Consider the following 23,406-nt stretch of genomic DNA (forward strand, 5'->3'; position numbering starts at 1 on the left):
ACTGTAAGAGTAGAAAGATAGCAATATATTATTATATGTGCTTATTATATGAAAAATGTGAATAATGATTGCAAGAAAGAAAGAATGTTTGTAAGAACTTGTGTGTGTTTAACTTGTTTAATTAAACGTGATTGTAAGAGTCAAGTAAGAATATAATGTAAGAGTCAGGGTGACAGGCCCTTCTAATACCTGGGAAAGAATAGAGTGGCCGACTCTATGATATCGGTGCAAGAGGTCGTGTGGCAGACCCTTATAATATATGTGCAAGAGGTCTGGTGGTAGACCCTTATAATATCTGTGCAAGAGGTCGGGTGGCAGACCCTTATAATATCTGTGCAAGAATGTAAGAATAACTGTATATTATGTAAGAACGTGTAAGAATTTTGCAAGAATAGTACAAGGTAATATTGTACAAACATTAAAGAATGTGTAGGAATAAATATATGTACAAGAAAGAATATATAATGAATATGCATGATGAAAGAAAACAAGTACAGGATAAAAGTAATAACGACACTTACGGGTATGGTTATGTAAGGTAAACGTGTAAGAACAACCTGTAATTTGTTAAACTAGAACTCACTCAGCGTAGCTGACTTTTAGTACGCACGCAGGTGAGTAGGACGAGACATGTAGCTTAAGGAGGGACACGTGGCATTCAAGTGAAGACTGGCATCTAAAGAAAGAAGAATCTTGTGTTATTTTATGTGTAATGTTAAGACTATTGTTGTGTTGTTTTAGGACAAATACCTTATGGTTTGTAAGAAATGGTTGACGTTTATATTTCAGCAAAAGTTTTAATTAACTCTGATTTTGGAACTGTGTTTAGGAGTAAATCCAACACCGAATGTAGGGTTCCCAGGTTCGGGGCCTTACAAGTTGGTGTCAGAGCATAAGTGCGAGAGAATAAGCATCCTACATGTTTAGACTCGAACAGAGAATGGGACCAAGTGAAAGAAAAGAAAGAAGATGTCAGTCCGAGAAAGCCATGTGTTACTCAAGCAAGCTTAATACATGATTTACTTCGTGTATAATGTATGAACGAGTTAGGAAGTTAGCTTAATTGTTAGAAGTAGAATTTCTCGTCTATATGTTAAATGCTTGATTGTCTAACTGTTATAAGGAGAACCTAGCACAAGTGGGCTCACAAAGGGAAGTGTATAGGACACGGAGGGTAACGTGAGCAGCTAATCATAGCTGGCCACTGTTATTACATACAGCCTTACTATCCTTGTACTAAATAGTTCCTAAAGTGAAGACGTTTGTGATTTTCATATAGAATTCAAATGGCTAGCGCAAGAAAAGTTGCTCGGTAAGGAGGGCGCATAGGACGCCGTGGTAGGCCACGTGTTAACAGAGTACCCTCCGAAGAACCGATTACTGAATCCAGTATGAAAGAAGTATGACTGTTGGAGATGAAGGGTATTAGCTCGACCCTACTATTCAAGCTGCCATTAATCAGGCAGTAGCTGCTGCCATGAAGAATCTTCAACAAGATAAGTCTACTAAGAGTCGTGTAAGAACCATGATAAGTTAATGGAAAGTAGTAATAAGGATGAAGAGACTGAGAAAGAGGAGTCGAGTGAAGTTTGGTCTGTGAAAGTTGGTGATGGAAAGAGGGGCCGAGGTGGGTGCAACTACAAGTCATTCAAGGGTTGTGACCCACCGAAGCTGACTGGTGTAGGAGATGCAATTGCTACTCTCCAATGGTTAAGGTTATCCAAATTAGCGAATGACGTCCCGGCCAAGCGATGGGTTATGCTACTCAGTCATTTGGTGAAGAGGTGATGGTGGGAAGATTTGTGGAGAAGGTTATGAAGCGGTTTTGTATTGATGCTGAGGTTGAACAAGCAGAAATGAAGTTCCTAAATTTGAAGGCGGGAAAGATGACACATCGCGAGTACACCACTGAGTTCAACCGTATGTCAAGACTTGTTCCCGATATGGTCAACACTGAAACTAAGAGGATTACGTGTTACATTAGAGGACTTCCATCGAACGTCCGAACGCTGGTCAGGGCAAGTAGACCCGCTACTTTCAATTCCTCTGTTGACCTTGCGGAAATGGTACGATGCCTGGTAGTGGACGAGGTTGTGGTGAGGGAGAAGAAAGAAAAGAAGTGGGTTGCTCCTGCTAAGCGACCCGGTTCCCAGATGTGAAATCCCAAGGACAAGAAACAGAAGGTGTAGGAAAAGAAATCATGCAAGACATGTGGGAAGATGCACGTTGGGGAAGGTAAGTGGGGCACAAGGGCGACCACTTGCTATAAGTGAGGGAAAATAGGGCACTACTCTCATGATTGTAACAGCGAGCCTGTTTGTTACAAATGTGGAAAGACTTGCCATATGGAAAGAGAGTGCATTGCTAATGAAGCTGGGGGAAGTGGTAAGAAAGGGGCTGACCAGAATAGACCGAAGACTAGAGCCTACATGCTAACCCAGGAACAAGAAAAACAGATCCCTGATGTTCTGACAGGTACGTTCCTAGTAAACGGTATTATTGCTTTAGTGTTGTTTGATTCGGGTGCGAATAGGAGTTTTGTAGCCACGTCATTTTGTAAGACAGCTAAGATGATTTGTTGTCATGTTCCTGAAACTTTTATGGTAGAGACCGCTAGGGAGACCTCGGTTAGAATTATGAGAATGGTTAAGAGTTGTAAGATAGAGTTAGATTCACATGAATTCCTTACTACCTTGTATGTGATGACCTTAGGAGGGTTTGATGTAATTTTGGGGATGGATTGGCTATTTAAATTTGAAGCTCGGATAGTTTGTAAGAGCAGGCTGATATGACTGAGGTCTTCGGATGGTGGTACAGTAACGGTTTATGGTGATAAAGAAGGTTCTGGGCTTAACCTCATTTCGATGATAAAAGCCAAAGGTTTGTTACGACAAGGGTGCGGTGCCTACCTGGCGTATGTTGTCAAAGCTACGGCCGAGATGAAAGAAGTGAAAGATGTTCCTGTAGTGTGTGACTATCCGAAGTGTTCCCTGAGGACCTTCCGGGGGTTCCCCAAGAAAGAGAGGTAGAATTCCAGATAGAGTTGATACTAGGAGCACAGCTCGTCACAAAAGCACCTTACCGTCTGGCGTCGTCTGAGATGAAAGAACTAATGTCTTAACTGCAAGAACTCCTCGACAAGGGTTTTATAAGGCCGAGCGTTTCCCAGTCGGGCGCGCCGATGCTGCTTGTTAAGAAGAAAGAAGGAAGTATGAGAATGTGTATTGACTACTGGGAGTTGAATAAGATTAAGGTGAAGAATACATATCCGTTGCCATGGATTTATGATTTGTTTGATCAGTTGCACGGTGCAAGCTGGTTCTCTCGGATAGAACTCAGATCGGGGTATCATTAGTTGAAGGTAAAGGAGGCAGGCATCCCTAAGATAGCATTTCAGATGCGGTACGGGCACTACGAGTTCCTCGTGATGTCATTTGGTCTAACAAATGCCCCCGCAACATTTATGGATATGATGAATAGGGTATGTCGGCCGATGTTAGACAAGTCGATTATCGTTTTCATTCACGATATACTGATTTATTCGAAGAGTGAGTTTAACCAAGCTGAACATCTGAGAGAAGTATTAGAAGTCTTGAAGAAGGAGAAACTGTATGCTAAGTTCTCAAAGTACGCATTTTGGCTGCGGGAAGTACAATTTCTAGGTCACGTAATCAATCTCGAGGGGATTACTGTGGACCCAGCAAAGATTGAGGCGAGAAAGAATTAGAAGACTCCGCAAAACCCAACCGAGATACGCAGTTTCTTAGGGTTGGCAGGCTATTACAGGAGATTCATCGACGGCTTCTCCAAGGTAGCCGCACCATTGACCGCTATGACCCGTAAGAATGTGGTGTTTAGTTGGGGTTAGTTTCAAGAAGAAGCGTTTGAAGAGTTGAAGAAAAGACTCACACAGTCTCCAATCATTGTATTACCCAATGGCAATGAGGATTTAGTAGTTTGTACTGATGCCTCGCACCGCGGGTTAGGTTGCGTATTGATGCAACGAGGGAAGGTCATAGCATACGCGTCCAGACAGTTGAAGGTTCATGAAAGTGCATACCCAATGCATGACTTAGAATAATTAGCAGCCGTAGTGCATGCCCTCAAGATCTTGAGACATATGGTATAAAATGTACTATTTATACATACCATAAGAGTTTGAAGTACTTCTTCGAGCAGAAAGAGCTGAATATGGGACAGAGGAGATGATTAGAATTCATTAAGGACTATGAATTTGACATTAAGTACTATTTGGGGAAGGCTATTGTAGTCGCTGTCGCCTTAAGTCGAAAGAACGAAGAAGTCATCGCTACGGTGAAGTCCTTTAAGTTGATCATTAACTCAGATTTCTTTGAAGAGATCAACAAGGTACAGTCTGAGGTGCTTAGGGATGAAGGGTTAATGAAGAAAGAAAGGTTTTTTGGGCAGCAAACTGAGTTGATTGAAAGTACTCATGGTTTGAATACCAGACTTGTTCAAAGTTTGGATTTTTAGAGTTTATAACGAAAAATATATTTTTCCCTCTATAATTGGTTTAGTAATGTTTTTGACGTAAAATTACCAAAGTTGGTAAAATTTATTGAGAATTTGGGTTGCGATATTTGTTAATCAATTTTTATGAGTTCGGCCGTTCAAGAAAGTTAGACAGGCCCAAAGAGTAAGAAAGCGGTTTAAGCGAGTGGTTCGTTTTTAGTCGGACCCGAACCCGCTTTTATGTCGAGTTCATTTCCGTCATGTGTAAGGCCCCGAACCCCGGGAACCCCACAGTTGGTAATCATTCAAAACACTCGTCAAAATAATTAAACTTAAAACAATTCTTTTCCTTAAAATAAGCATCACAGAGTAAAATTCGGCGGAAAACGTAAATAATTAAACTTAAAAACAATTCTTTTCATTAAAATAAGTTCCCAAAACTCGGGAATTTTGCCCAAAACTAACATAATTATCTTTAATAAAAATTTAAAAAAAAATAAATGTTTAATAATAAAATCTTCAAATCCCGTATGCCCTTCACCGTCCAAGTAGCCTCGTGCACGTCCAAGTGATATGGCATCCTCTTCCTAACCTGAAACTCACACTAACATGCACACAAAGTCAGCTTAAGCTGAGTGAGTTCAAGTTTTAAATAAGTAACAAAAGTCGTAATAGTCATTCCAACGGTTTTAAAACTGTAAACGGAATTACATCAGTTAGGTCATCACATTCAATAAATAATCATCCTTACGCATAAACATCTCTATACGTACATTCCTATATATAACATTCAATAATAACATTCAGGGTCGAGCAAACGTACAACCCAAACACGTAACATTCAGCGCATGCAAACATAAAGTAGGCATACGCAACATTCAGTAGTCGAGACGACTACAACATTCGCCAAATATTGGTCATTCTAATATATATATATATATATACATACATACATACACACATTCTTTAACATTCCAAGGCCTACCAATACTAGCAAGCCTATGTAAAATCGTTTAAAACATTTCTTCAAGCAAAATCGCTTAGGTGTGCATGCTAGCCCAAAACTTAAAAAGAGTTAAACGGGGCATCAAGAACTCACCTGACACAAGATGCGGATTCACCACGAGCTAGAGAATCCCTAAGAAATCCCAAAACTCAAACACCTATCGGTTTACATTCAATCAATACTAACGACATCAAGATGACTCGTTTATCCTACGAGACGTTCTAACATGGTTCGAGTTACCTAAACCCTCGACCTCATCAAACTTAATCACAATAGCCCCCGAGGTCTCACATTCACCAAAACGACCCTTAGGTAGTCCCGGGAATAAAGAATTCCCAATTTGCCCCCGGGAGCACTAGGTGACACTAACATGCGCGTTTAGGAGTCGTTTAGGCCGTTAACATCCAACTCAGCCCCGTGTGGACCCATTATGATAAAATCACAGCCAACAAGTCCACACGACGCCACACGAGTCAAATGGGTCGGTAACCCGCAAGTACAACGCACCAACTATTCCATAAACACAATTGCGCGTTGTACCGATCCGTTGGAGTAACCGACAACCAATTCAGCCCCATAACTTATAAAAATGAATTTTGAAGAGACCGTACATCAAACAAAGTGTCCCCGAGCTGAATTGGTCGTTAATCACTTCAACCCTCGCGTTAAACGCGCCAAACTACAATTCTAGACAACCGAACATAACAATCAAACTACAACTAGTTGATCAACTTAACGAAAACCTATGAACATGATCTTTAAGTATGATATACGCGACATACCTAGGAAGATTGTGGTGCAAAAACTCACTTCAAACAGCCCCGATAAGAACACAATTGAACATCCACCGGTTAAGCCTAAAACGAACTTATAGATCAATAACGAGTAAAACGTGTAGATTTTAGCATGCGAAGATGCATTTAATTACATAGGATAACCTTTGAAATAAATTATTAAATTTTTACCAGAATTTAATAAATGTCTTAGGTTTATAAAAATATTTTTATTGTATTTTTGAATTGGACACAAAAATTATAAAAATTCTTCCAACACAGCAAGGTACGTGCAGCTATTTCAGTGCGCAACAAAATGGTTTTATTTTTATAAAATTCATTACCAAACCAAATTAAACGATTCCAATTGGGTTTGGTTTCTAACTCAAAATAATAACATCCAGAAGTGGAACCAACCAATTTGGACCTGTCGAAAAAAGGTTATGACCTCGGGAAAACAGACCAGAATCCGTCATCCCGCATCAGCTTTGACACTCGATTTTATAAACTCATAAAAACTATTCATATCTCGTCCAAAAATTACGTATTATACCTTTCTAGAAACTAGACTCAAAGTAGAACATCATGGAATCAAGAATCGATCAAAAACAATGGATAATCATCGCGTTACAGACCCTACAATAAACGTATACGAATCTGTCAGCAAACTGATATCATCAAAACTCAACCTTAACGACCAATAAGCGCGTTAATATGATCAATTAAGGTGTAAAAGACATGGGGAATCATAAAACCGACCTTGAATTGAAGTTTTTACGGTTAAAACACGGCCGGACAGAAGATTTTCGAGCAGGGGGGGTCTTGAGGCCGATCGGCTGCGCATAGAGTTCGGGTTAGGGTTTTTCTTTCTTAATATTATGATATAAAATAAATTACACTCTAGTCCTTCCAGTATGAAGTGTGTAGCAACTTGGGTGGAAAGTTACATAATTTTAACGTACCGGGATGACGTAAAGGCTCCCGAGAAACGTCGGTTAAATCCCGAGAATAATACATACTTTACAAGTTTTACTCTTGGAACCGGAATTAACGGGCGTTACATCATGGTAAAAATATTATTCCTTGGTTAGAACTTTAGTAGTTTATGTTTCAAAATATATATGTTGAAAAATAATCAAACTTTGTCCAAAATAAACATAAGCGAGTTGAGTTCGTTTTTGGTCGGAAGAATGTCGTTTGAAGTATTTTTAATATAGCATAATATCCTAAACAAACTAAACTCGTAGAAAAATCAACATACTAACCCGAGGAGTGAACACAAGACAAAAAGAATAAACTTGAACTTGGGAGGTTTGACTTTCCTTGGTCAAACTTGGACTTTACACAAATTAGAGAGCTAGAACATAATTGGGAGTGAAATGCGTTGTGATGCAAGATTTGTAGAAGTGTAGGCTAGTATATATAGGCTAAGAATCGTTAAAAACAAGGTTGAAATGAATTAAATTGATGGCTAGTCATAAGGCTAGTCTTATGGAGAAAATCATGGAATTGATTCAATTGAATGAGTCAAATGATGAATTGATGATGGAGGTCTAGGTTCATGAAATTTCTTCAAAAAGAGTCAAAAGAAAGAAAGTTTGATTTTTGAGAAGTTTAAATAAAATTTGGGAATAAAATACATGAAAAAGATTTTGCGATCGGTTCCGTAACATCATAAACATCAGAAATAAAAATCATAACAATAAAATCTTAAACAGGAGTTATAAATGATATGAAATTCAATACTTTCATTAATAAATGCCGATCGAATTATATCAAAATTTTGAAACGGTTCGGGTTTTCGGAACTAAAAAGTGACGGATTTTACACAAACCCATGAAGATATGCTATGTGCATGTGTGTTAGACTTTGGAGGAAGTTGGGATGATCATCTGCATTTGGCAAAGTTCTCTTACAACAACAGCGACCATTCGAGTATTAGTATGCCTCCTTTCGAGATGTTGTATGGTAGATGTAGTAGAACTCCTGTATGTTGGGGAGAAATTGGTCAGAAAGAGATTGGTAGTTTGGAAGTTGTGCAAGAAACCTCCTCAAGGTTTGATCAGATTAACGCAAGGATGAAAGCTGCTCAAGATCGTCAGAAGTCATATGCCGATAAGCGGCGACGACCGATTGGGTTTAACGTTGGCGACAATGTGATGCTCAAGGTCTCGCCTTGGAAGGGAATTATTCATTTTAAAAAGAGGGTAAAAATGAGTCCATGGTACATCGGGCCGTTTAGAATCGTAGCTCGTGTGGGAGAAGTGGCTTATAAGTTAGATCTTCCTGAGGAACTAGAAGGAATCCATTCTATTTTCCATGTTTCCCATATGAGAAAGTGCCTAACTGATGCTACGTCTCACGTACCTCTTCTAGACATCGAGGTAGACGAACGGTTGAGTTGCGTCGAGCAACCTACTGAGATATTTGACTGCAAGGAAAAGTAGCTTCGTCACAAGGTTATACCATTGGTAAAGGTGTTATGGAAACACCGTAAGGGATGTGATGCTACTTGGGAAGTTGAAGAAGAGATGCGTAAGTTTTACCCGAGTTTGTATGTGTAGTAGTTAGGTTTCAGGGATGAAACCTTTTTAAGGAGGGAAGACTTGAAACGTCCATACTTTAAGAATATAAAAAAAAAAGAAGTATTTTTTACTTATTTTTCGTGTGTCATTATTTAATTATGTTGAATAATAATGGGGCAGAGTGTTAGGCTTAGGATTTATAAGTGGAATTGAGAATGGTTATGGGCGTAAGGTCAATAGGCTTGGAGTATTTAACCTCCTAAACCTCCCTAAAACCCTAAACATTTTCGTTTCATCATCTTCAACATCCAGACACAACTCTCTATACACACACAAACAACCTCTTTCTTCCATATTTCAAGTTTCAAGATTTAGCAAGGTTGCTTATTATTCAAGCAGCATCAAGAAAAGAAAACCCGTCTAGATTCACAAGCGGTTCAATATCCAAAACAAACCAAGCTCTAGAAAGGTATGTCTTAGATTAAAGATTAAGTTTTATGTCAGTTTGTGTTAAGATTCATAGACAAAGATGAATCGGGTCTTGTTGAACAAGAAAAGTGTAAACCTTAAATTTAGAAAGTCACTTGGTTTAGTCGGTATGAACACGTGATGTTTGGTCTGTAAGGAAATGGAGTTGTTATAACCCGAAACTTGTCCTAGTGTTGAAAGGGGTGTAACGAGACGTGAAAAATGGCAAAATGGAAGGACCCGAATCGAGCCGTACTGGAACCAAACGAGCCGAGTGGTTACATTCCAATCGAATGGATCCATTCGAATCAAATGGATCCCATTCTAGCCGAAAATGTGTTTTTCGAGCCAACCCCCCCCCCCCACCCCCCACGTTCGTTAAGGGGTTTCGTAAACTTGGGAGTTCGGTTCGTTAACCTAGAAGTTTGGGGTAGTTAGAACGAGATGATTGATACCCGTACCTTGTTAAAAGTTAGCCGTGCTCAGTTGAAAAGAGGGGTGACCATAAACTCTGAAAGGAACTGACTCCAGGTGAGTTCTAGCCCCATTTCTCTTTGAAAATATTTTCGGGGCTATGTGCATACTTGTAATATTAGAAAGATATAAATTTAAAAATATATAATGAGAAAAATGTTATAATAATTGCAAGACTAAAAGAATAAACTATAAGAGTAGAAAGATGGAAATATATTATTACATGTACTTATTATATGAAAAATGTGAATAATGATTGCAGGAAAGAAAGAATGTTTGTAAGAACTTGTGTGTGTTTAACTTGTTTAATTAAACGTGATTGTAAGAGTCAAGTAAGAATACAATGTAAGAGTTAGGGTGACAGGCCCTTCTAATACCTGGGCAAGAATAGAGTAGCCGACTCTATGATATTGGTACAAGAGGTCGGGTGACAGACCTTTATAATATATGTGCAAGAGGTCTGGCGGTAGACCCTTATAATATCCGTGCAAGAGGTCGGGTGGCAGACCCTTATAATATCTGTTCAAGAATGTAAGAATAACTGTGTATTATGTAAGAAAGTTTAAGAATTATGCAAGAATAGTACAAGGTAATATTGTACAAACATGAAAGAACGTGTAAGAATAAAGATACGTACAAGAGAGAATAAAATAATGAATATATATGATAAAAGAAAAAAAGTACATGATAAAAGTAAGAACGGCACTTACGGGTACGATTATGTAAGGTAAACGTGTAACAAACCTGTAATTTGTTAAACTAGAACTCACTCATCATAGCTGACTTTTAGTATGCACGCAGATGAGTAGGATGAGACAGGTAGCTTGAGGAGGGACATGTGGCATTCAAGTGAAGACTGACATCTGAAGAAAGAAGAATCATGTGTCATTTTATGTGTAATGTTAAGACTATTGTTGTGTTGTTTTAGGACAAGTACCTTATGGTTTATAAGAAATGGTTGACTTTTATATTTCTGCAAAAGTTTTAATTAATTCTAATTTTAGAACTGTATTTAGGAGTAAATCCAACACCGAATGTAGGGTTCCCGGGTGAGTTTCTCACACCCCCGCCCTTTTTTACTCTTTTATTACTTTTGGGGGTAGCATATGTATCCTACAAATTCAAAGTATTTACGATTTTGTTTACAAACTATAATTCATTACATGGACTAGGACCATTTTGTTATGAGTAGAAAAGGGCCTCATTATCCAAGTATGTGGGTTGCTACCAACAGGAAAGGACTTCCTTGCTTGATTACACTTGTTCATGGAATTGTATGGTTTTTACGTATTTATATCAGAATCATGTGAACTAACCAACTATTTAGTTAGTTGACATTATTCTATACATATGCTACAGGTACCGTTATAAGAAGATGAAGCACGATGAAAACACTAGACTTAGGTTATTTAAACAAATGGACAAAATGTTTAGTTGCATTTATTTTTCTTGTACTCTTTGTTTTCAAACTTGTGTATTTGATGCTGAAATTAATTAATGATAATATTGTCACTTAACAGTGTCCCATATGTTTTGAGCAATCTATATGTCACACTCGGACGTTTCCGCTTAAGCCGGGTTGTTACACAAACCCTGGACAAACATTATTAAACAATGGGATTGTTAGAATACTAGGGGTTCTAGGAACCACTACACACTACTCACGTACTTGTAATACTTTAGGGTACTTGTACGGGATTTTCGCTTCGGCAGTTGACTTTCTTTTACTCAAATTAAAAAGTTTTATTAAATGATATTTTACTCTATTAAATGATTGTTCAGTATGACACGTGGCTAGATCCTTGTATGTCACACGTCTCACGGAAAAACTCTGTTTGTTGAAAATTGAGAGTGTGATAGATATGTATCAGAGACATTGGTTATAGTGAACTAGGTTTATTTTCGAAAACCAGTCGATAACCATTTTCATAGCTTCGCGCCAGCTTTTACAACTAGCAAACACAGACATACATTTCATCAATGAATTCAATAGATATGTAAACGCGTAGTATTTGCACCACATTAGTTTCTCACTTACATGATTTTTTTATTTATAAATCATGTTCTTTATAATGGAAACAAAAAAAATACTTTTATTTATAAAACTATAACTTATATAATTTTAATTGTTTAACCCGTGTAGTACACATATACCTAACCAAGTGATACACAAATATAGTTATGAAAATTATGATATCTTATTTTTAGATCATTTCTGATAACTTTTTTTTAAAGATGTATATGGCCATGATGTACTATAATACAAAACATTTAATATGCATTAAATGTGTAAAAAAGATTAAAAAAACATAACTTTTGAAAATACAAATAGGTATATGATAAATGAACCTAAACCCAACGGAAAGTCATAAAACTAGAACGTATACTATTTAACATGCATCAATCGCTTGCAACTCATGTTGCTTCAAGCAGTTCTCCAACACTATCCATAAGTGGTGAATATACGGCATGGTTAGTTTCGAAGATTTTCACATCAATATTATCCTTTCGAAAAAATTCACCTAATTTACATAAATAAAAATCATAAAAATAGGTCTCGATATCATTTACTTTTACATAAATCTTAGGAAGTAACAATTGGACTATATGTAAAACTATAGGTAAAAAGGACAACGTGACGTCTACTAAATAATGATGAAAAAAATAAATTCGTTGTAAACTTGTTTGTCAAGAAAAAGAAAATCAAATCTTGAATAATCGTTTAGTGAAACAATTGCCTACCCAGAAAAATATGTAGTTTATTATTAAAATCAATTACTATATTATAGTGTATGAAAAATTGTTAAGATTACAATTTTTTTTTTAATTTAAAAATAAGAATGTACCCAAACTCTTATTTGTTAAACACTTAAAGTTGTATTAAAGCTAAAAATAATTAAAGTATACTATTTCAATAGTGAAAAACCAATTAATCTATTAATAGCCCTTTTCAAATAAATTGATATTTTAAAAGTACTAAATAATTAGATAATACTGTGAATTTCACGTGGTCTCGAGACATTATTGCGTACGGAGAAATTGAAAATTTTAAAAAAATTGAACAAGGAGTTGAAACTGACTATTGGACAAAATTTTTAAGTGGAAAAAATAGTTCACATAGTTTATTTTAGTAATTTGGTTTCACTTTCTAAATTATTTGTATTAGTCTTTTCGTGGAACTTGTGTGTCCTAGTAATAAACCTATTGTGTATAAAATCATTACTTTTAAAGTGATGTTACATAACAATAATAATTTTTGTAGCTAATTAGAGGCTTTTATGGTTCTTAAGAGTGTGTTTGGTTCATAGATCGAAGAACTATAAACTTTATCAAAGAAGTTAGAGTTTGATGTAATTGGATTCAAAATATAAGTTTTATAAAAAAGAAATTTAAAGAATTGAAATTTATCAAGTAAATTTGCAATGAATTTGTGTGACATATAATCATAAATAAAACCAAAATTGTCGCTACGACAACCGCCTACCATCCACATCACAGACGATGATGTCCTAAATGAACATTTGGCCCCAAATTAAGTATTAACAAAAACTGTGTAGCAAATTATATTTTCGAGTTCAACATGTATAAAATGTTTCTAAAATAAGCTCACAATAACAATTATTCATAATTAATGAAATCATAAATTACAAGACTCCTCATCAATTAACTTATCTAATTATTTAATGGACAAAAAGGTTGTTTAACATTACAGTGGTCCACAAGTTTTCTAATGTCAGGAATTCCTTCAACTTTCTCAAAGTCACAAATACATGACTCTTGGGCACGGAGGCTTTTGCAACACTCTGAATCTAGAGCTGGTGATCCATGACTCTTTAGAAAAGGAAAGCATGCAGAAACTGACTTTCAGTCACAACGTTCCGCCACACCGACATGTGCTTCCACCAAAAGATTTGTCATAAGCACAATCACCATGACCCCAAGGAAACTAAAAACCTTTATTATAAAATAACAGAGAAAACAAACAACGGATGACTATACTTTGTAAGCATATAGTTTAAAACATAACAATTGCAATGCTATTTATAGCCATTGAATATTGTAGTTATGAAAAATAATGTAAATGGTCATGATATACTATACTAAAAAATAATAAATGTGTAACAAAATAAAATACAAAATAACTTTTAAATTAAAGATAAGGATATGGTAAATGATATTTTACCACATTAATGAGTTTTATTAAATGTTATTTTCCTCTATTAAATGGTTTTTTAGTATGACACGTGGGTAGATCCTAGTATGTCACACGTCTCGCGGAAAAACTGCGCTAGTTGAAAATTGAGGGGGTGACATATAGGTATCAGAGACGTTGGTTATAGTGAACTAGGTTTGTTTTCGAAAACCATTCTATAACCGTTTTCAAAGCTTCGTGTAAGCTTTTACAACTAGCAAACCCAGACATACATTTCATCCATTAATTCACTAGATATGTAAACGCGTAGTATTTGCACCACATTAGTTTCTCACTTACATGATTTTTTTCCTTATAAATCATGTACTTTATAATGAAAACAAAAAAAAAACTTTTATTTATAAAGCTATAATTTATATAATTTTGATTGTTTAACCCGTGTAATACACATATACCTGTTGGGTTTCTATGAAATTAACAAACTTAGTTAACCATTTAACTAGTGACAATTAAGGCGGAAGCGTGATATTTACAAACTAAACATATGTATATGTTCATGAATAACCTAGTTTATTCATGTTATAAGATTACCAATAATATATTTACTAGAAACCCGAAGCAAGGATCAAATGATACGGAAAAGCTAAACTATCAAGCTAGTAAATACTTACATTCTTAACCCTTTAAGAGTTTAGTAGATGGTTGAAGAAGATGATGATGTGAATGCTAGACTTTCAAAGGAAAACCCTCAAACGGAATATACCCCGAGTCTCCAACACACACCGAGCTATGCTAGGAAGCTTGAACACGAAAAACGAGACCCGAGCCCTTCCTTTTTCTTTTGGCCGTAAACAAGAAAGAAAGAAAGGAAGAGTTGTATCTTTATTTTTGTTTACTTGAAAGTATATATATCAATAATCATCTTGATCTTTCATACCTTATCATCATTCAAATCCCATGATGTTAGTTGATGTTAGGTATTTTGGTTTAAGTAACCCATACTCAAGATTTGACCAAGACATGGGGTGTGGGGCCCACCCTAAAACCGGCCCCAATATATATATATATATATATATATTTTTTTTTTTTTTTTTTTTTTTTATTTTATACATTATAAAATATATAAACACCCCATCTTTTATAAACCATTTTATAAAAGAACATATAATTAAATAATCATTCCAATAATAATTATTTGAATAAATAAATTAACCAATGAATTTATTTAACACTTTCAAGTAATTATTCAGAAACCCGATTTCTGAATGTGTCGTGTTCTGTATTTGTTTTATAGATCATATCTCAACAAATACATAATTGGTGTGTGTCTAACTCGTTATTGGGTATGACCCGACTTGGATCAAACACAACTAGCCACATTAACCTAATTACGTGTCTCGGGCATACGATATTCCAACAATCTCCCACTTGCACGAGACTCATAGGTAGTTAACGCTAATGGTGAATACCGCCTAACAACAGTTCACCATCCCTAGTGTGTTTGACTAAGTGCCATTCAATAACATCATCCCCTTCAAGTCCATACTTGATATGATATAGGTAAGTCTTATCATTACATCCCTTTGTTGCTAGATGTCCTGTCAAATCGAACAGACACAGATTGATCATTCTCTCATTGATTTAACTTAACAGGCCTTAGACATCTAAACTCTCAACACATAAGAGGAACAAATCCCATCTTGACTGCATACATCCTTGTTGACATCTCGTATGATATCTGAGCTCTTTCTTTTACGTCATCGTGTTACCGAAAAACAAAGAAGAGAGTCAAGTTATCAGACTTGATGAAAAGACCAGATCCAATATGCATCTCAGGTCAAAGGACACAATGATACTCGCCTTTACTCAAGGATTACTTATGATCAGTTGCACTAACTCTATGCAGTGATCCTTGAGAGCGGATCATGTCCAATATTTGTATCCCACAAATATCTATGAACCTTGGTGGCAAACCTATGCCTTATATTCATCACATGAATATCAACCAATCCGGGTTCATAATAGTCTTACCTTCATACTTGTTCCCACAAGCATGATCGACTACGGACGTTTAGAACAACATAAGTCATTCATGGATTAAACATGCAAATATAGAACATAACTCATTTAATAATTAAAATATAATTAATTTTCATGAGATACCCATTACATTCGTTCTTATACAAACACTAAATACAGATTAAATCCACTCACTAGAATACCGAAGTCCTAATGCACAAACATGACCCTCATGCTTTGGCCTATCGAGGAGCTTCGTGAGTGGGTCCGCAATATTTTGATCGGTATGAACTTTATGAATACATATCTTTCTCTTTTCAACTTCATCCCTTATGTAGTTGAATCTGCGCTCAATGTGCCTCGTTTTCTGATGAGCACGAGGCTCCTTGATCTGTGCAATAGCACCCTCATTGTCACAGAATATCTCTAGGGGCTCCTGAATGGTAGAGATAATCCCTAGATCCATGATGAACTTTTTCATCCATGCAGCCTCTTGGGCTGCCATTGAAGCGGCGATGTACTCAGATTCTGTAGTGGATAACGCGACAACATCCTGCTTCGAACTCTTCCAAGAGACAGCGCCTCCATTCAAAATGAAGACATATCCCGACTGTGACCGAGAATCATCTCGGTCAGTTTGGAAACTCGCATCCACGTAACCCTTTACGACGAGTTCCTCCTCACCAGACCCATATATTAAAAACATATCCTTAGTCCTTCTAAGGTATTTTAATATATTCTTGACAGCCATCCAATGACTGTCACCTGGGTTGTGCTGGTATCTACTCGTTATGCTTAAAGCATACGAGACGTCCGGTCTGGTGCACATCATTGCATACATAATAGATCCTATTGCCGAAGCATAAGGAACATGCTTCATCCTATCCTGCTCTTCCTTAGAGCTAGGACTTTGGGATGAGCTCAACACGGTTCCTCTAGGAATAGGTACCAAACCTTTCTTAGAGTTTTCCATCCTGAACCTTTTCAGGATTTTATCAATGTACGCACTTTGATTGAGTCCGATCAATTTCCTTTGTCTATCCCTATAGATCTTTATTCCCAAGATATATGTCGCTTCTCCAAGATCCTTAATTGAGAAACAACTACTTAACCACGCTTTAACGTTTTCCATACTTGGTATATCATTTCCAAATAAAAGTATATCATCGACATACAAAATAAGGAAAATGATTATACTCCCACTAGCCCATTTATACACACACGCCTCATCACCGTTTTGGACGAAACCAAACGCTTTGATTTCTTCATTAAAACGATGATTCCACATTCGTGATGCTTGTTTCAACCCGTAGATTGATTTCTTTAACTTACAAACTTTATCTGGATTAGATGGATCGACAAAACCTTCAGGCTGAACCATATGGACATCTTCCTCAAGATATCCATTTAGAAAAGCGGTCTTGACATCCATTTGCCATATCTCATAATCAAAATGAGCTGCAATGGCAAATAATATCCTGATCGACTTAAGCATCGCGACCGGCGAGAAGGTTTCATCATAATCAATCCCTTGAGTTTGCGTGAAACCTTTTGCTACAAGTCGTGCTTTGTAAGTATCTAAATTTCCATGCATATCGGTCTTCCTTTTGAAGACCCACTTACATCCAACCAGTTTGGAGTTAAGTGGACGATCAACCAATTCCCAAACTTGGTTATCGTGCATGGATTGCATCTCGGCGCTCATGGCTTCAAGCCACTTGTCACAATCAGATTGTGACATAGCATCTTTGTAGGAGATCGGTTCATCCGAATCGACCAAGTAACAATCATCCACAAGAAATCCATATTTCTTGGGAGGTCGACTAATCCTATTAGATCTGCGAGCAACGTGTGTATGATCAACCATTTGATCATCTTCAACATCCTCGTGTTGAAAGCTAGTATCGACCAACTGTGTATCATCCAGTGATTCTTGAACCTCTTCAAGTTCCACTCTCTTTTCACTAGGTCCTTCCATAAGGAACCTAGTTTCTAAGAAGTATCCTTTGCGTGAAACAAACACTTTTTGTTCACTAGGATCGTAGAATATATATCCTATATCATCCTTTGGGTATCCTATGAAGATACACCTGATGGATCGAGCCTCAAGTTTATTTGGGGTGTCACGTTTAACATAAACTATGCATCCCCATACCCTTAAATATGAAAAGGATGGAACCTTTCCATGCCACACTTCATAGGGTATTCGATCCACCTTTTTGGTCGGGGCCATATTCAAAATACGAGCCGCTGTTAGTAGCGCATATCCCCAAAATGATGGCGGTAGTGAGCTTCGTGCCATCATTGATCGAACCATGTCCAACAGTGTTCGATTCCTCCTCTCGGATACTCCGTTATGTTGAGGAGTTCCAGGAGGAGTGAGCTGTGAAATAATTCCACAATCTCTAAGATGACTTTGAAAGGCATCACTTAGGTATTCGCCTCCTCTATCGGAGCGGAGTACCTTGATTGTTCGGTCGAGCTGATTTTGTACTTCATATTGAAATTCTTTGAACATTTCAAAGGCTTCATGTTTGTGTTTCATTAGATAAACATACCCATATCGACTAAAATCGTCGGTAAAGGTAATGAAGTACCTTTCACTATTCCTACTAGTTGGCTTGAAAGGTCCGCATACATCCGTATGTATGATACCTAACAAATCCTTAGCCCTTTCATTTGTACCTTTGAAAGGCTCTTTGGTCATCTTGCCTTGAATACAAGATTCACACTCATCAAACGAACCTAACTCGTTTGTTTTCAAAAGACCTTTCTTTTGGAGAGTATTTATACGATTCTTGTTTATGTGTCCAAGGCGACAATGCCAAATGTAGGAATCACTCAAATCCTTTTTGAGTCTTTTAGTAGAAGTTTGATATAATGAGCTATTTAAGGTATTATCATGAACCAATTCATAAATACCGTTGTTTGGTACAGCTTTAAAATAAAAGATACCATTAGATGATACATGCATTTCTGATCTTACAAATTTAAAGTAAAAATTACATTGTCTAAGAAGGTGCACAGAAATAATGTTCCTAGTCAAACTAGGAGCATACAAAACATTTCTCAAAACAACTTCCAAACCACTTGGAAGCGATAAAGTGAAGTCTCCTCTAGCGACCACGTGCACCCTTGCACCGTTGCCCATGAAAAGATTCACTTCGCCCTTCTTTAAGTCTTCATTCTTTTTGAACCCCTGCAACCAATTGCAAATATGAGTTCCACATCCGGTATCCAATACCCATGTGTTAGAAGAAATAAGATTTAGCTCAACATTAATCATAAAGACATTACCCGAGGTATGCGCCGCATTCCTCTTGTCTTTTAGCTCTTTTAGGTAGACCGGGCAATTGCGTTTCCAGTGTCCGGTCTCCCCACAACCAAAACAAGGATCATCCTTATGACCCCTCGGTTCCATAACCTTTTGTTTCTTTGCCATAACCGGTGATTTGCCCTTACCCTTAAGATGCACAGGAGGACCCTTTCTTTTGGCTACCTTAGCCTTAAGATTGGGTTGAGATCGATTCTTGGATCTACCTTCATTGATCGCAAACATGGGTAAAACCCTTTTGCCCATGCTCGCCTCGGCTGTTTTAAGCATTGAGTGAAGTTCTCCAATGGTTTTGTCCCACCCGTTCATGTTATAATTTAATACGAAAGTGTCGAACCTTTTCGACAAAGAGTTAAGGATCAAATCCGTTGCTAACTCTTTTGAGATGGGACAATTGAGCTTGGCGAGGCGATCAATGTAACTTTTCATCTTAAGTACATAAGTTGAAACTGGTTGATTATCATCCATTCTACATGCATGCAAGGCTCGAACCGTTTCGAACCTTTCAACTCTTGATTGCTTAAGGAACATTTCCTTAAGTTGAGTAATCATGTCGTACGCATTATGGTTTTCGAAATCCTTTTGGATTTCGGGAACCATAGTCGCCAACATGAGGCATGACACTTGAATGGAATCTTCCGTGAGTTTGACCCAATTCATATATTCGACCTCACTTCCCTCTTCCAGTTCTTCGGGGATAGGTGTTTCCAAAACATGATATAATTTTTCTTGTTTTAGAACAATCCTTAAATTTCGGAACCAATCCGAAAAGTTATTGTGGTTAAGACGGTCTTTAGCGAGAATAGATCGGAGAGAGACATTTTGGACGTTAGGGATTATGTTGTCGTCGACGTGTGCGGCCATCTGCAGAATTTTAATTAAGTTCATTTTAGTGTTTTACCTTTTTAATTATTAATACCCTTTTTATATATACCAAATATAATTAATAATTAAAATCTAGAATCCAACGATAAACCTGACTCCGGTTAGGTGACCTTTTTCCCATTGTCGGTTTATCAAGGTAGTTATTCATAACAATTGCAAACCCTTTTGCAACTTCTAGAGTTTATGGGACCGGTTCGAAATCATATTTCGTGTCGGCATGTTTATCCCATCAACACCTATTAGACCCCATGCTTGGGTGACCCTCTTCACATGGTTCTAATTTAAGTCGTCCTACTTGTATCAACTTGTAATATTAACATACAAACGGTTAGGTGACCTTTTTCCCATTTATATGCCAATATTACCTCAACATATTAATTTACTCTACGCAGTTAGGTGACCTTTTTCCCACTAAGAGCTTACTAATATGTTAAGCGTTATACAAAAGGATGGTGTTTTAACTTATTATCCTTAATTTTAAAAGGGAATTTTTAGTTTTAATAATTCTAGTTGTAAAACTTTAAATCATGTTCTAGCATGCATTTAGTAACACGATATTTTGAAACCATTTTTCAAAATTCTAATTTATAATAAAGCCATTTTATTATGGGCGTGAGACGGCTAGTTAATAAATCCATTTTATTAAACTATGTGTCACGTAATTACCGATAATTATTAGAACCCGTTTTATGCTTTGTTAATTAATTCTATGTGACGAAGTTGATATCCTAATATCTAACAACCACACAATCAAACAATCAATTAACAAGCATACACAATTATACTAGACACGAGCCACTAAATTAGACCACACTTGTTAGCCGAAACAAGTGTGTGTCTTAGGTCCAATCCTAAGGGACACATGACACATGGATGTTGTAGCTCCCACTCGATCCCGCATCCAAATGCTTCGAGCATCTTCTTCAACCCCGTTGTGATCCACTGGGCTTGAACTTGGGCCTTAGCTTCCATAAGCTTCCATTTGGGCTCAATTGGTGGGCTTAGGTCCTTTTGGGCTTGAATCCCTTAATGGGCTTGTGAGACCCATTATTACCATACCCGGCCCAATTAGGCCCAAACTTCCAATTTTGCAATCTTCTTTATTTTACAAAATAAATGTCCTAATACATTTTTCTATAAAATAAAGATATTACAAATAACCTATTTATTACATACCCATATGAATAAATAATTACAAAATTACAAAATTGCCCCTAATTAATTATTACAAACCGAAACTTGAATAATTAACTACAATCACAACATCAACCACAAACAAACATCCACTTGGTCTACGGCTCGGTCTAGTATTAACAAACATAACCCGTTATGTTTTAGGAACCCGTTCCAAAACCCCTTGACTTTATCGGGCCTAGCCCAACCCATTTGGGCTTGACCCAATAACTAGATTATGGGCTTCGGCCCACATGTGCACAACACATGGGCTTCGGCCCAATTAAAAAACTCATGGGCTCGGCCCATTTAACCAAAAATGGGCTTCGGCCCATATAGCCTTTTCCCTTTTATTTCCGGTTAGCCCAATAACCATATTCAAGTGGGCTTCGGCCCAAATTCACCCGAATTGGGCTTCGGCCCATATAATCGGTTTTATATTTTTTTTTTTTTTTTTTTTTTTTTTTTTTTTTGAACAAAGCCAAAAATATAACAAGATTAAATACAAAAAAAATATGCATGTTAATTTTTGTATAAAATCTTTCAAGGGGAAAAAATATAAAACCGAGAACCCGAAGCTTAGTTTCCCGTATCCCGGCTCTTGATGCCATTTGTTGGGTTTCTATGAAATTAACAAACTTAGTTAACCATTTAACTAGTGACAATTAAGGCGGAAGCGTGATATTTACAAACTAAACATATGTATATGTTCATGAATAACCTAGTTTATTCATGTTATAAGATTACCAATAATCTATTTACTAGAAACCCGAAGCAAGGATCAAATGATACGGAAAAGCTAAACTATCAAGCTAGTAAATACTTACATTCTTAACCCTTTAAGAGTTTAGTAGATGGTTGAAGAAGATGATGATGTGAATGCTAGACTTTCAAAGGAAAACCCTCAAACGGAATATACCCCGAGTCTCCAACACACACCGAGCTATGCTAGGAAGCTTGAACACGAAAAACGAGACCCGAGCCCTTCCTTTTTCTTTTGGCCGTAAACAAGAAAGAAAGAAAGGAAGAGTTGTATCTTTATTTTTGTTTACTTGAAAGTATATATATCAATAATCATCTTGATCTTTCATACCTTATCATCATTCAAATCCCATGATGTTAGTTGATGTTAGGTATTTTGGTTTAAGTAACCCATACTCAAGATTTGACCAAGACATGGGGTGTGGGGCCCACCCTAAAACCGGCCCCAATATATTTTTTTTTTTTTTTTTTTTTTTTTTTTTTATACATTATAAAATATATAAACACCCCATCTTTTATAAACCATTTTATAAAAGAACATATAATTAAATAATCATTCCAATAATAATTATTTGAATAAATAAATTAACCAATGAATTTATTTAACACTTTCAAGTAATTATTCAGAAACCCGATTTCTGAATGTGTCGTGTTCTGTATTTGTTTTATAGATCATATCTCAACAAATACATAATTGGTGTGTGTCTAACTCGTTATTGGGTATGACCCGACTTGGATCAAACACAACTAGCCACATTAACCTAATTACGTGTCTCGGGCATACGATATTCCAACAATACCTAACCAAGAGATACACAAATGTAGTTATGAAAATTATGATATTTTATTTTTAGATCATTTCTGATAATTTTGTTTAAAGATGTATATGATCATGATGTACTATAATACAAAATATTTAATATGTATTAAATGCGTAAAATAATTAAAAAGAAAAACATAATTGTTGAAAGTACAGATAGGGATATGGTAAATGAACTAAACCCAACGGCAAGTCATAAAACTGGAACGTATACTATTTAACATGCACCAATCGCTTGCAACTCATGTTGCTTCAAGTTCTCCAACACTATCCATAAGTGGTGAATATACGGCATCGTTAGCTTCAAAGATTTTCACATCAGTATTAACCTTTCGAAAAAATTCACGTGTTTTACTTCGTTAAAAAACCATAAAAATAGATCTCAATATCATTTCCTTTTACATAAATCTTAGGAAATAACAATTGGATAATATGTAAAACTAGAGGTAAAAAGGACAACGTGTCGTCCACTAAATAATGACGAAAAAAGTAAATTCGTTGTAAACTTGTTTGTAAATAAAAAGAAAATCAAATCTTGAAT

The sequence above is a fragment of the Bidens hawaiensis genome, unplaced genomic scaffold (genome assembly GCF_021521415.1).
Source record: "Bidens hawaiensis isolate Kalapana, Puna unplaced genomic scaffold, B.hawaiensis_p1.1 tig00002572_1, whole genome shotgun sequence".
NCBI classification, from domain to species: domain Eukaryota; kingdom Viridiplantae; phylum Streptophyta; class Magnoliopsida; order Asterales; family Asteraceae; genus Bidens; species Bidens hawaiensis.